The sequence below is a fragment of the Gopherus evgoodei genome, chromosome 1, assembly GCF_007399415.2.
Source record: "Gopherus evgoodei ecotype Sinaloan lineage chromosome 1, rGopEvg1_v1.p, whole genome shotgun sequence".
Lineage (NCBI taxonomy): Eukaryota > Metazoa > Chordata > Testudines > Testudinidae > Gopherus > Gopherus evgoodei.
In genome coordinates this window covers 219,285,941-219,296,234 of record NC_044322.1, presented here as the reverse complement: position 1 = coordinate 219,296,234, position 10,294 = coordinate 219,285,941, and the positions used below count along the sequence as shown (strand labels likewise).

The following is a 10,294-nucleotide window of genomic DNA, read 5'->3' as shown; positions in this document are numbered from 1 at the left end:
GGGCCCGATTCTACGTATGGGGCAGAAGGAGTTTGTGCCCTGGTCTCAGGGTGCAGAGATATACTCAGCCCTCTCCCCTGCATTGGGTGGAGGGTGCTGCAATCCCCTGCTGCAAGGTCATGGTGGGGGATGCTGTGAGCAGCTCAACACCTCACCCTGGTGGCAGAAGTGGGGTGGGGAGTTCTAGCTGTTTCCACCTGCCTGTGAAGTCCAGCTTTCCCCAGCACATTCACTGCAGTGCAAAGGGGTCACTGTTTCCATGGCTGAACAGCAAAGAATCACTCCCAGTTTCCCTTCTATCTGCAGTAGAATTAGCCTATGTCGGTGGTTAATGAGGTGGATCTAGTTGTAGATTTTTATTCATTCCCCACCTTGACAATTCACACAGTCCCTTTCCCATGCAGATTCCTAGCACCTCAGTGATCCTGGTAGCAGGGGTTGGGGGCCTGAGATTTTCACAGTTCTTTTCCCCTCACCTGGAGTGAACTCAGCTTTTCCCCCATCCCAGACATTTCATGAAATAACAACAGCAGCATAAAGAAAGAGGGGAGGGAACATCTCACTGCCAGGGCTGGATGTGCCCAGGGCCCCCTGCTTGTCCATTGTTTCCATGGAATTTGGCCCCCTGCTTTTCACAAGGGACAGAGAAAGATCTTGCTGTTCCTGTGCCAGTGCAAAGAAAATTGTGCTTCTGTATGAAAGAGAGGCGGGAAGTGTCCCCATGGTGGGACAATATCCTCAGAATTAAGACCTAAGGACTCAGGCTGAGAACTGATATAACTCCACTCATCTGGGATTTAACAATTGTCTTCCATGGAGCAGGGCCAGATCCAGTGTTTTTGCCATCCCAAGCAGAAAAGGAAAAGCTGTAATCAACAGCAGCTCTACCTCTGCTGCTTTTGGCAGCAAGTCCTTCTCTCTGAGAGAGCCCAACTATCACTGAAGCCTCCCCTTTCCATTGGCCACCCCAGGCACCTGCTCACTGTGCTGGTGACAGTCCAGCCATGGAGACACTGGGAAGATGGGGAAATCAGAGAGAAACCAAGGATTTGTTTACACTGCAAGTGAAGAACAACTTAAGGTTTTTTGGTTTAAAGCCACTTTTTTGTGACTGGGAATCAAACCCAGGTTGTAACTGCAAAAAGTACCAAAGCCAAACCACTAGACCACCAAGGAGCTGACAACGTTTGCCTTTTCACTTATACTACACTTTCTTAGACAATTTTCTATCCATGTTCTGAAACTGCTCCATCTCCATTCCATGAGTGGTTAAGAGCAGAGCGTGCAGGAACCCCTGTACTCAGGGTCACAACCAGAGCTCAACCAAAGCCACTGAAACAAACTCAAATGATGCTTCCTCCAGCAGGATCACAGAGCAAGACAAAGAAAACCCATGAGGAACAATCCTCCTCTGCCTTCATTTAACCGATCGCATCCCTTTCAGCATCCTACCTGGAGGCTCTTGCGGGAAGGACACTGAGCTGATAGGAGCTCTGGCACAGAGACCAAGGAAGGGGTGTTGCTCCCCCTCAGTGTGAGCTGATCGCATTCTGACTCCATGTAATGGGGATCTGAGCTTTGCCATCTTATGAGCTCTGTGTCCTCAACAAGCAACCACAGTGCTGAGCCCCCTGGACCCTTCTACTGGGAGCATAGTGATTGCACAACAGCTGCAAGACCTTTTCCCCTCTCCTTGTCCTCCTCAGCTTCCCCAGACCTTCTCCACAAATGGTTCTATCAGGAGCAGGAGGGATCTAAGGACCTGCAGGTTTCCCTCACCCACCTCTTAAAGCAAGCAGTGATTCCTTTCTCTGACACTCCTGGGCCTGGGCTTCTTTTGAGTTTTTCCCAAGGGGGGCCTGATTCTCTGTGAAAGTATGTGTGTGGCACCAGCTTGTCTGCCCCCTCTCTGGGAGCTGAGAAACTTTTTCAGACTCTCCCCCACTAGATGAGTCCAACAGCACCTCCTCATGATAGGAGAATCCTAAATTCCACCCTGGTTACTCTGACCAGCTGATGGTGACAGCATGCTAAATCAACCCCAGCTCTCTGGTCTAGAAAGCAACATCTAACCAGCCTTGTGATAGTTCTGGTTTGCTTGCTGGAGACATAACGAACCAGGAAAGAAGGCAAATGTCAGACAGGGAACCTCAGCTCACAAATAAACACCCTCAAGGCTCCTTCTACACTGCGACTGGGCAGTTAAATGACTTTACATCTAGCTAGCTCAGTTGGTAGAGCATGATGCTCTTAATCCCACCATCATAAATTCAAGCCCCATGGTGGGTGGTAGTGACAGCCCTTAGGTGTCACTCTTCTGCTAATAGTCACAGACCAAAATGAAGTAAACTCTCTATGCTCTTCGGCAGGTCATGTTTCTTCCTCTCTCTGAGCTTCAGTAAAACATGAAGGAAGACCAAACTGCCATTTGCATCCTTTGTTAAGAGAGGATTTTCTCCTCTTCCATTTTACCTCAGGCAAGAAGAGGGGATAATAACCATTTAACAGATGACTGCAGAGAGAAAAGTTTGGTCCATTGATGGTAGGACAAGAAGTAATGGGCTTAATCTGCAGCCAGAAAGATTCACATTAGATGTTGGGAACAGTTTTCTAACTCTGAGTGTAGTTAAGCTCTGGAATAGGCTCCCAAGAGTGTCTGTGGAGTCTCTGTCCTTGGAGGTTTTTAAGAACAGGTTGAACAAACCTCTGTCAAGGATACTGTACATATACTTGGTCCCATAGACAACCTGCTCTGGCTCTGGTTCCCTCCTTCTGCTCCCTGCCTGGGCCGGCTGCTGTGGGCACTTGATCCCACATGCCCCCAACACATCGTCTCTGCATGGCCCTGCCTCAGCAAAGAGGGCTGGATTTCATGACCTCTCCAGGGCCCTTGCAGCCATATAATTTAGCTGTATAATTCGATGCCATCGCAATATAATATAAAAAACAACAGAAGTGGAAACACCCCAATCTAACATCTAACAATTCAGCGTGAACTGACATTCCACAGCACAAAGTGACAACACGTAGGAGTGCAAAGCCCGACAATTCAGCATCATGCAAATGAACATGCCATAGGGCAAAATGACATACCGCATCAGAGCTCAGCTCAAACCAATGCAACACAATCCAGTGCAAAAAACATACAACATGAAACAATGCTTCAGAGTGCAAAGTGACACTGTGCAGAACAGCTCAGTGTGGAACAACGATACAGCACAAACCCACACTACAGAATCATATAGAAAGGTAGGGCAGGGAAGGACCCCGAGAGTCAGGGCCAAGTCTCCCTAGGCTATCCCTGACAGGTGTTTGAAGAACAGGGAAACAAAGAGCACCATGAACTTATGGTTTTTGGATGAGCCAAGAAAAGGGAGTAGCATTGTCCCCCTCGGGTAGCCCCTGTTCAATTCCAGGTCAGAAAGCAAAACTCTTCTGCAAGAATATCCAAAAAATATTGTGTTTCACTTTGCTTCATAAGTACAGTTGTGTGGTAATTAAATGATGACCCTAAAGTTTCATAAAAGTGTGGGAAATACGGATGTATCTGAGAAAATGGCTTGGAATAGAGGAAGACAAAAACTGATCGGTCGAGAGAACAGGCGCTGTTTCCCCCTGGTTTGGAGCTTCTCTCACAACTACTGGAATAGAAAAGCTAAGCAAATGGGGTTCTATTGTTGCAAAGGAGATTGAAGCGAGGCCATTATCTCTGGATAGAATTAAATGGTCATGTCAGGAGTGGGATTTGAAACCACATTTCTATGCAGAGACCAGAACACCCAAGGGATAAGGAAAAAAGAGTCTTAAAACTGGCATTTTAGACCAGTCCACTATCTTGATACTACAAAGAACATGATTTATCAACCCTAGTTTTCATTAATAGTTGATGAACTCTTTAGGGAGGTCGAGATAGCACATCTCTTCCAACTTCTAGAGACCCTCTACAGCACAGCTGATTTTTAGACACACTCACCCAGACCTAAAGTTGCACGTTTCCTGGAGCTCCATGAGTTCTGTGGTGTTGGAATCTCCCTGCTCGCGTTTTAAATGAACAAAAGATGGGTGCTGGCATTCTGAGAAAGTAATGGTGACCCTCATAATCCTGCCCTGTGGGCCAGACAGTTAAGCAACCAGCCCCCACAACCTCTACCATGATAGCATCCTGTCAGGCAACAACTCACTTATCAACAGCTGGGGTGTGAAATCCTCATTAATGTAAGTGTGTCCCTGGCTGAACAGCAAGAGTTCCTGCCCATTTCCCTTCCAGCTGGAGCATGATGAGAGTGTGTTTGTGGTTAACGTCACTGCTATACATTATTGTTCATTCCCCACACTGACGATTCAGGCAGTCCCTTTCCTATTTGAATCTCCACCATATCATTCCAATAGTCGGGGGCAGGATTTCTCTGGGGCACTGAAATGTTTCAGGGGGTTGGTGCATGAATTCAGCCTTGCATTCCATCTCTGATGTTTCATGGACTAACAGCAGCAGCCTAAAGAAAGAGCTAAGCCAATATCTCACTGTCAGAAGTAAAGGTGGCCACGTTCCCTCTGTCTGACCATTGCCATTGCAGGAGAGAAGGTTTCAATGGAATCGAATGCCCTGGCTCAGACAAGAGACACAGGGAGGTTTTGCTGTTCATGGATCTGTGCAAAGAAAATTGTATCTCTAGGAAATTGAGGAGGGAAAAGAAACATCCACATGGTGGCCCAACGCCCTAAAAATGTGGGTGAAGGACTCGGGCTGAGAAATTAATTATTTAACAGGAATTTGTTTCAATGTATTGCCCTGATTAAAAGGTATGGCTAAAAAGCAGCCACTGTTGTTAATACTTGAACCTGCATGGAGACACCCAAGTGGGTATCAAGTCCATTGCCTTAACCAGGATAGTCCATTATTTTATCAAACTCCAAATTTCTTGTTCAAGGTCTAGTTAATGTCTGGACTTCAGAGAAAATAATACACTGATGATAATAAGAAGAGTATAGAAATATTTTGCAGTCACTCTGAGCATAACTATGATGATTGGTTTGTGTTTCACTCTTAATATCTGGCACCACCATCTTTCCCTTTAGTCTTGTAGTTAACAAAGGTTAAAACTAAACATCACTTCAGATATGAGGGAGTGTTTGTGTTCATTCCTGCGAGCTACACAGGGGTTTGATGTAGCTCCTTTCAATCCTCTGGCTCTGCCGGGATAAGTAACATTTCAGGCTGTCACTGAACTGAAGGAGAAAGATCATTTTTTGATAGATGACGCCTTCTCTTAAAAGTGTTTGTCTGGCTGGCAGCCCTGGTTCCGAGGTCTCTCCTAAGGAAAGAAAGTTTCTGTGCAAAATAATAAAACTTTTAACAGAGAGGAGGGAAAGGCGATGGCCACATGATGGGGCCAGTATGTACCACAACATGGTTCTTTTATGTGGGATGACTCTGAACACTGACTGATCTCCATTCCCTTGGGTTTGAAGAGATGTTTAGTTGGGCACTTGGGAACCTATAAGGCTGAAGCAATTTTATGGATGGTGACACTAGGATTGAAGGGTTATTTAATGTTGTAGAAATTGTTAAAAACACTTAGCTTAAACTGGAACTGCCTGTTATTAAAGGCTGGTTTCCCCACATCAGTTCCATAAGCTCTGCTAGAAACACCCTGGCTTCTCTCCTGCATCCCCACTTGGGCCTGACAAGTTTTGCTTGTGTTTGAATTCTGCAAAGCAGAGGAGCATGTGAGATTTTCCTTGCAAGCTCTGTGTGTTTGTGTGAATCTTTGACCAGGTCTGCACTACCAAGTTATTTCAGCAGAATTATATTGCTCAGGTGTGTGAAAAACACACAATGCTCTCTCGGTCGGCAGCTTATGGCTGGTGTACACACTGAATGCCACATCTGGTGACAAAACTGCCCTGTTCTGCTGACAAAATAAAACGACTTTGATGAGAGGTCTAGAGTTTTTTGCAGCAAACTTAAAGCGACAGAGTAGATGCTGCTGTTCATTATATCAACATAACTGGCCTCCTCCAGTATCCCACAATGTCCACCGTGAACTCACCTGCCCTGCATTCCTGCTACAGAGGCTGGGCCCCTCCCCTTTCATAGTTCTGGGAAGTTCTGACAGCTGAGCCTGCTGCTCTGGTCCGGCAGCCAGGAGCAAATCACTGCTGTGGAATGCTGCTCTCTCCCGCACTGCAAACACAGAGCAGGGTGGCGGGAACTTCCTTACATTGGGGGGGGGCACCGACATCCGAACTGTGACACCCCCTGACACCCCTTCCCTCGAAGAGGCTTTTACCTTCTAAAGAGGGACAGCTGTTTTCTAGTAAAATCAGGAAAAGGGAAGGAGAAAACTGGAAAGAGGTTCCTCCTGGCACTCACGTACGTGAACCGAAATACTCTCTCAGCCCTCAAAGAGAGGCCTGGAGAAGGAGACTTGCTGATGCAAAGCCACAGGAGTCTCTGAGGTTTCCCTGGCCCCTCGCCCCTGTCCTGCCTACCTGATATCAGCATCTCTCTGTGAGGTCACCACCTCCCCACCATCTTTGACCAATAATCTGAGGTCCTGCAAAAAGCCTTTGTGATGTCACTGCCACATCCCTCCCTTGCTGTGCTAATGTCCTGCCCCTGGCCAGGCACTTTGGAGGTTTAAGCTACTCCCTGTGGATCACCCCTCTCAAGGAGCGTTCGTTCTAGGAAGCAAGCCGGCTAGACAGGAAAACATCAGACACTGCTCCCAATGCTACACTTTTTCAGAAATTTGTTGACTTTATGGCCAGAAGAGACCGTTAGAGCATCTAATCTGATCCCCTGCATATCACAGGCCTCCTCTATGACACAATAGCTACTTTTGGGGAAAACACATTCCAGAAAGGCATCTAGTCTTCATTGAATGACATCAGGAGATGGCAAATCCACCACTTTCCTCGGTAGCTTGTTTCTGTGGTGAAAAATCCTCACTGTTGAATATTTGTGCCTTAGTTGTAATATGAATTTGCCTCTTTTCACCTTCCAGCCATTGGGTCTTCTTATGCCTTTCTCTGCTAGATTAAAGAGCCCTTTAATACCCAATATTTTCTCTCCATTAAGGCATTTCAACACTTCAATTAAGTCACTTTTCATTCATGAAGGACCCCCCACCGCTGAATTGCCGCCGAAGACCCGGAGCGGAAGGATTTCCGGGGGACTAGGCCCCACGAGAGTTTTCCAGGGTCCCCGGAGTTAGTGAAGGACCCCGCTCCAGGAGCCCCAAAAAACTCTTATGGGGACCCCTGCAGGGCCCACGGCAAATTGCCCCACTTACCTCCCACCTCTGGGCAGCCCTGATGGGACCTGGAGCTACTGTTATTTCTGGACTCCTGTGAGACCCTCAGCTGGTCGGTTTGCACTCTGCACTCATTGCTTCCCTCTCAGGACTCTCTCACCTCCTCCGTCTCTGCTGCTCTCCTCCTCTAGACATTGAACCCAGCCCTTGCTGCTGCCAACGCCAACTGGCAGAAGGGCCTTTGTCCCCTGCCTGAGGGGAGGCCAATGCATGTGGGGGGCCATAAGCAATATGATATTTTCTGGCTTATTCTCTATCCCTTTCTTAATGATTCCCAAGATTCTCTTTGCTTTTTTGACCGTCGTTGCAGACTGAGTGGATGTTTTCAGAGAACTATCCGCAGTGACTCCAAGATCTCTCTTGAGTGGCAACAACTATTTTTGGCCTTGTCATTTTATATGTATAGTTGGGATTATGTTTTGCAATGTGCATCACTTTGTATTTATCAACAAATCTGCCATTTTGTTGCCCTTTCACTCAGTTTTGTGAGATCTTTTTGTAACTTTTCACAGGCTGCTTTGGACTTAACTTTCCTGAGTACTTTTGGATCATCTGCAAGTTTTGCCACCTCGCTGTTTACTCCTTTTTCCAGATTATTTATGAATATGTTGAATAGTACTTGTCCCAGGCTCCCTGGGGGACACGACTAGTGACCTCTCTCCATTTTGAAAACTGACCATTTATTCATACCTTTTAACCAGTTATTTATCCATGAGAGGACCTTCCCTCTCAGCCCCATGAGAGTGTAATAGAGCAGAAAAAGGCTTCCTTGGGAAAGGGAGCGAATTGAGAATATATCAGGTGGTTGTGCACATTTATTGTCCTGGTGAAAAAGTGTGTCTGATACTCAGTCTTTGCTGCTCCTGCTGGCTGTGACTGCTGAAGACATTTTCCTTCTCTACTCCAAGGTCTCTCTTCTGCCAGATTCTCAAAAAATCAGGCTGCCCTGTAGACTATGGCAGAGCAGTTTGGTAATAGGCTGCAGGACTCACCACGTAAGAATGTACCTGCTGTAGCACCTTGACTGATCATGGGCCAAATCCTGCAGCCCTGGCAGCCAAGGATAACCTCCCATTGATGGCAATGGGAATTGAGCCTTTGTAACTAGCTGCTGGCACCTGTGGTCTCAGATATTAATTAAACTGGTGGCAAACACAGCTTCATCCAAAGTGGTGAAGGATGTAGGTGAAAGAGCAAAGCTGGCCATCTGGGGAGCTGCTGCAGCCACATAACCACAGCTGGAAGGGAGAAAAGAAAAAACTCCTTAAAGTGCTGGGAGCAGCCCCGAGAAAAGGAATTTTGTCAGTGAGATCAGTAGCAATAAATACGAAATGAAGGAGGACTTTGTCCTCTGTGCCAACATCGTTTGAACTGTGTTACTTTACTGTGAGATAAAGCTTTAAAATATCCTGCTCTAATTTCAGGCATAATCAGTCTTTGTGGGAGGTGGCCTCTAGATAGTCATCTTTGGGAAGAGCTGGCTGAAGAGCCTTCCTACTCACCAGGAGATCATGGCTTGGCCTGACAGCTCTTCCTTGCTGAACCTGGCTTTTCTGTCAGGCTCCTTTTTTTATTTCTTCCCATTAAAAGAAAAGACCTCACTGCACAATCCTTGTAAGTGCTTGTTCAAGACACAGAGAACCTTCCTTGCAGCTAAGTCTCGGAAAGTGTTAAATGGTAAGTCTGGAGCTGATGGACAGATTACCATGACTCAGAGTTGAGCTGAAGTTGCTGTGACTGAAACACAGAGCATTAGTCAGTATCTGATCAGAGCAGCTTTTGGAAGAAGCACATTAGAAGCCCTCTGTTAGCTCAGCTGTGGCTTTCCATGCACAGAGGCCGCCTACTCAAGGTCTGCAAGTCTTGAGAGAAATGGGGAACACTTTTACTTTGGAATTTGAAGGTGTAGTTGTGGACCATCAAGTGAAATGGTTGCAAGTGCCTTACCAGGGAAGGCACCATGGCTTAGTAGGCTAAAGCACCTGTCTTGTAAACAGGAGATCCTGGGTTCAATTCCCAGTGGTGCCTTGTTCTGTAGCTTTTGTCTCCTCTTCTCACATTTTCATGTGTCTTCCTAGGAAACAGAAGAGACCTCCCTTGACAATCCAAGTAATTGCCTGTGAAGGAAAAGGCTTCTTTTCAGCCGAGCAGAGCGTTGAAGAGAATCAAATCCTCAGTCTGGTGTTGATGAAAAGGCTATTGGCATTGGCAAAGAGGTTGGTCCAGCTGCAATTTGCCGTGACAGGAGAGCCTTGTTGTGCATCCATGCGATTCGCTGGGGATATCTGTGCACAGAGATCCTTCTAGAGGGTTCTCTGCAGGGCTTGCAGGAAATGGAAAATTACTGTCCTTTCACCTTTCTTGTTATTGTTGTTGATGAAAAATGGAGCAGTTACAGGAGAAGTCCCAGAGCATGGCACCATGGCAGAGCTTTCCAAGAGACCTTCTGGATAAAGAGCAGATTCAGGATCCAGCATGCAGTGCTGCCTTGCTGAACGTGCCTCCTCTTGTTCCCTTTTGGTCAATCTTTTTTGTTAACAGAGAAGCCTGACTCTGGCTAGCCATACACATGCTTGCAAATGAAATGGGTCTTTTTGCTGACAAGTGTCGAAAGGAGGCATCGGATAAACATGGAAACAAGGTCAAGGTCACTGTAACTCATCTGGCAGATGCAGCTGTTGAAGCTACAAAGCTGAGCACTAAGCACAATATTACCATGGCTGGTCACAGCAGGGTCTCTATGTGGTGGGGTCCGTGGGGTACAATCTCATACTGTGGGACTGCTCTGTTCTCTTATCTCTCCAGCCTGGGCTGTGTCTTACAACACTGCACTAGTGACAAGCAGCAAAACCCCTCCTGGTGCTGTGATCACTCAGCCAACAACATGTAGCAATGCACCCAACTAAGTTGCATGAATGCTCTATAAGCCACTCCTCAATTATACATAGAGAGACACCAGCATATCTTCCCTGCTCTCA

At 46.7% G+C, this 10,294-nt stretch overlaps 1 non-coding gene across 1 annotated transcript; it reads left to right on the top strand.

Moving 5' to 3' along the window:
• Positions 1 to 9,270: 9,270 nt before the first annotated feature.
• On the top strand, positions 9,271 to 9,344 carry TRNAT-UGU. The gene has a single exon. It is a non-coding gene; the product is annotated as a tRNA-Thr (tRNA).
• The last annotated feature ends 950 nt before the right edge of the window (positions 9,345 to 10,294 follow it).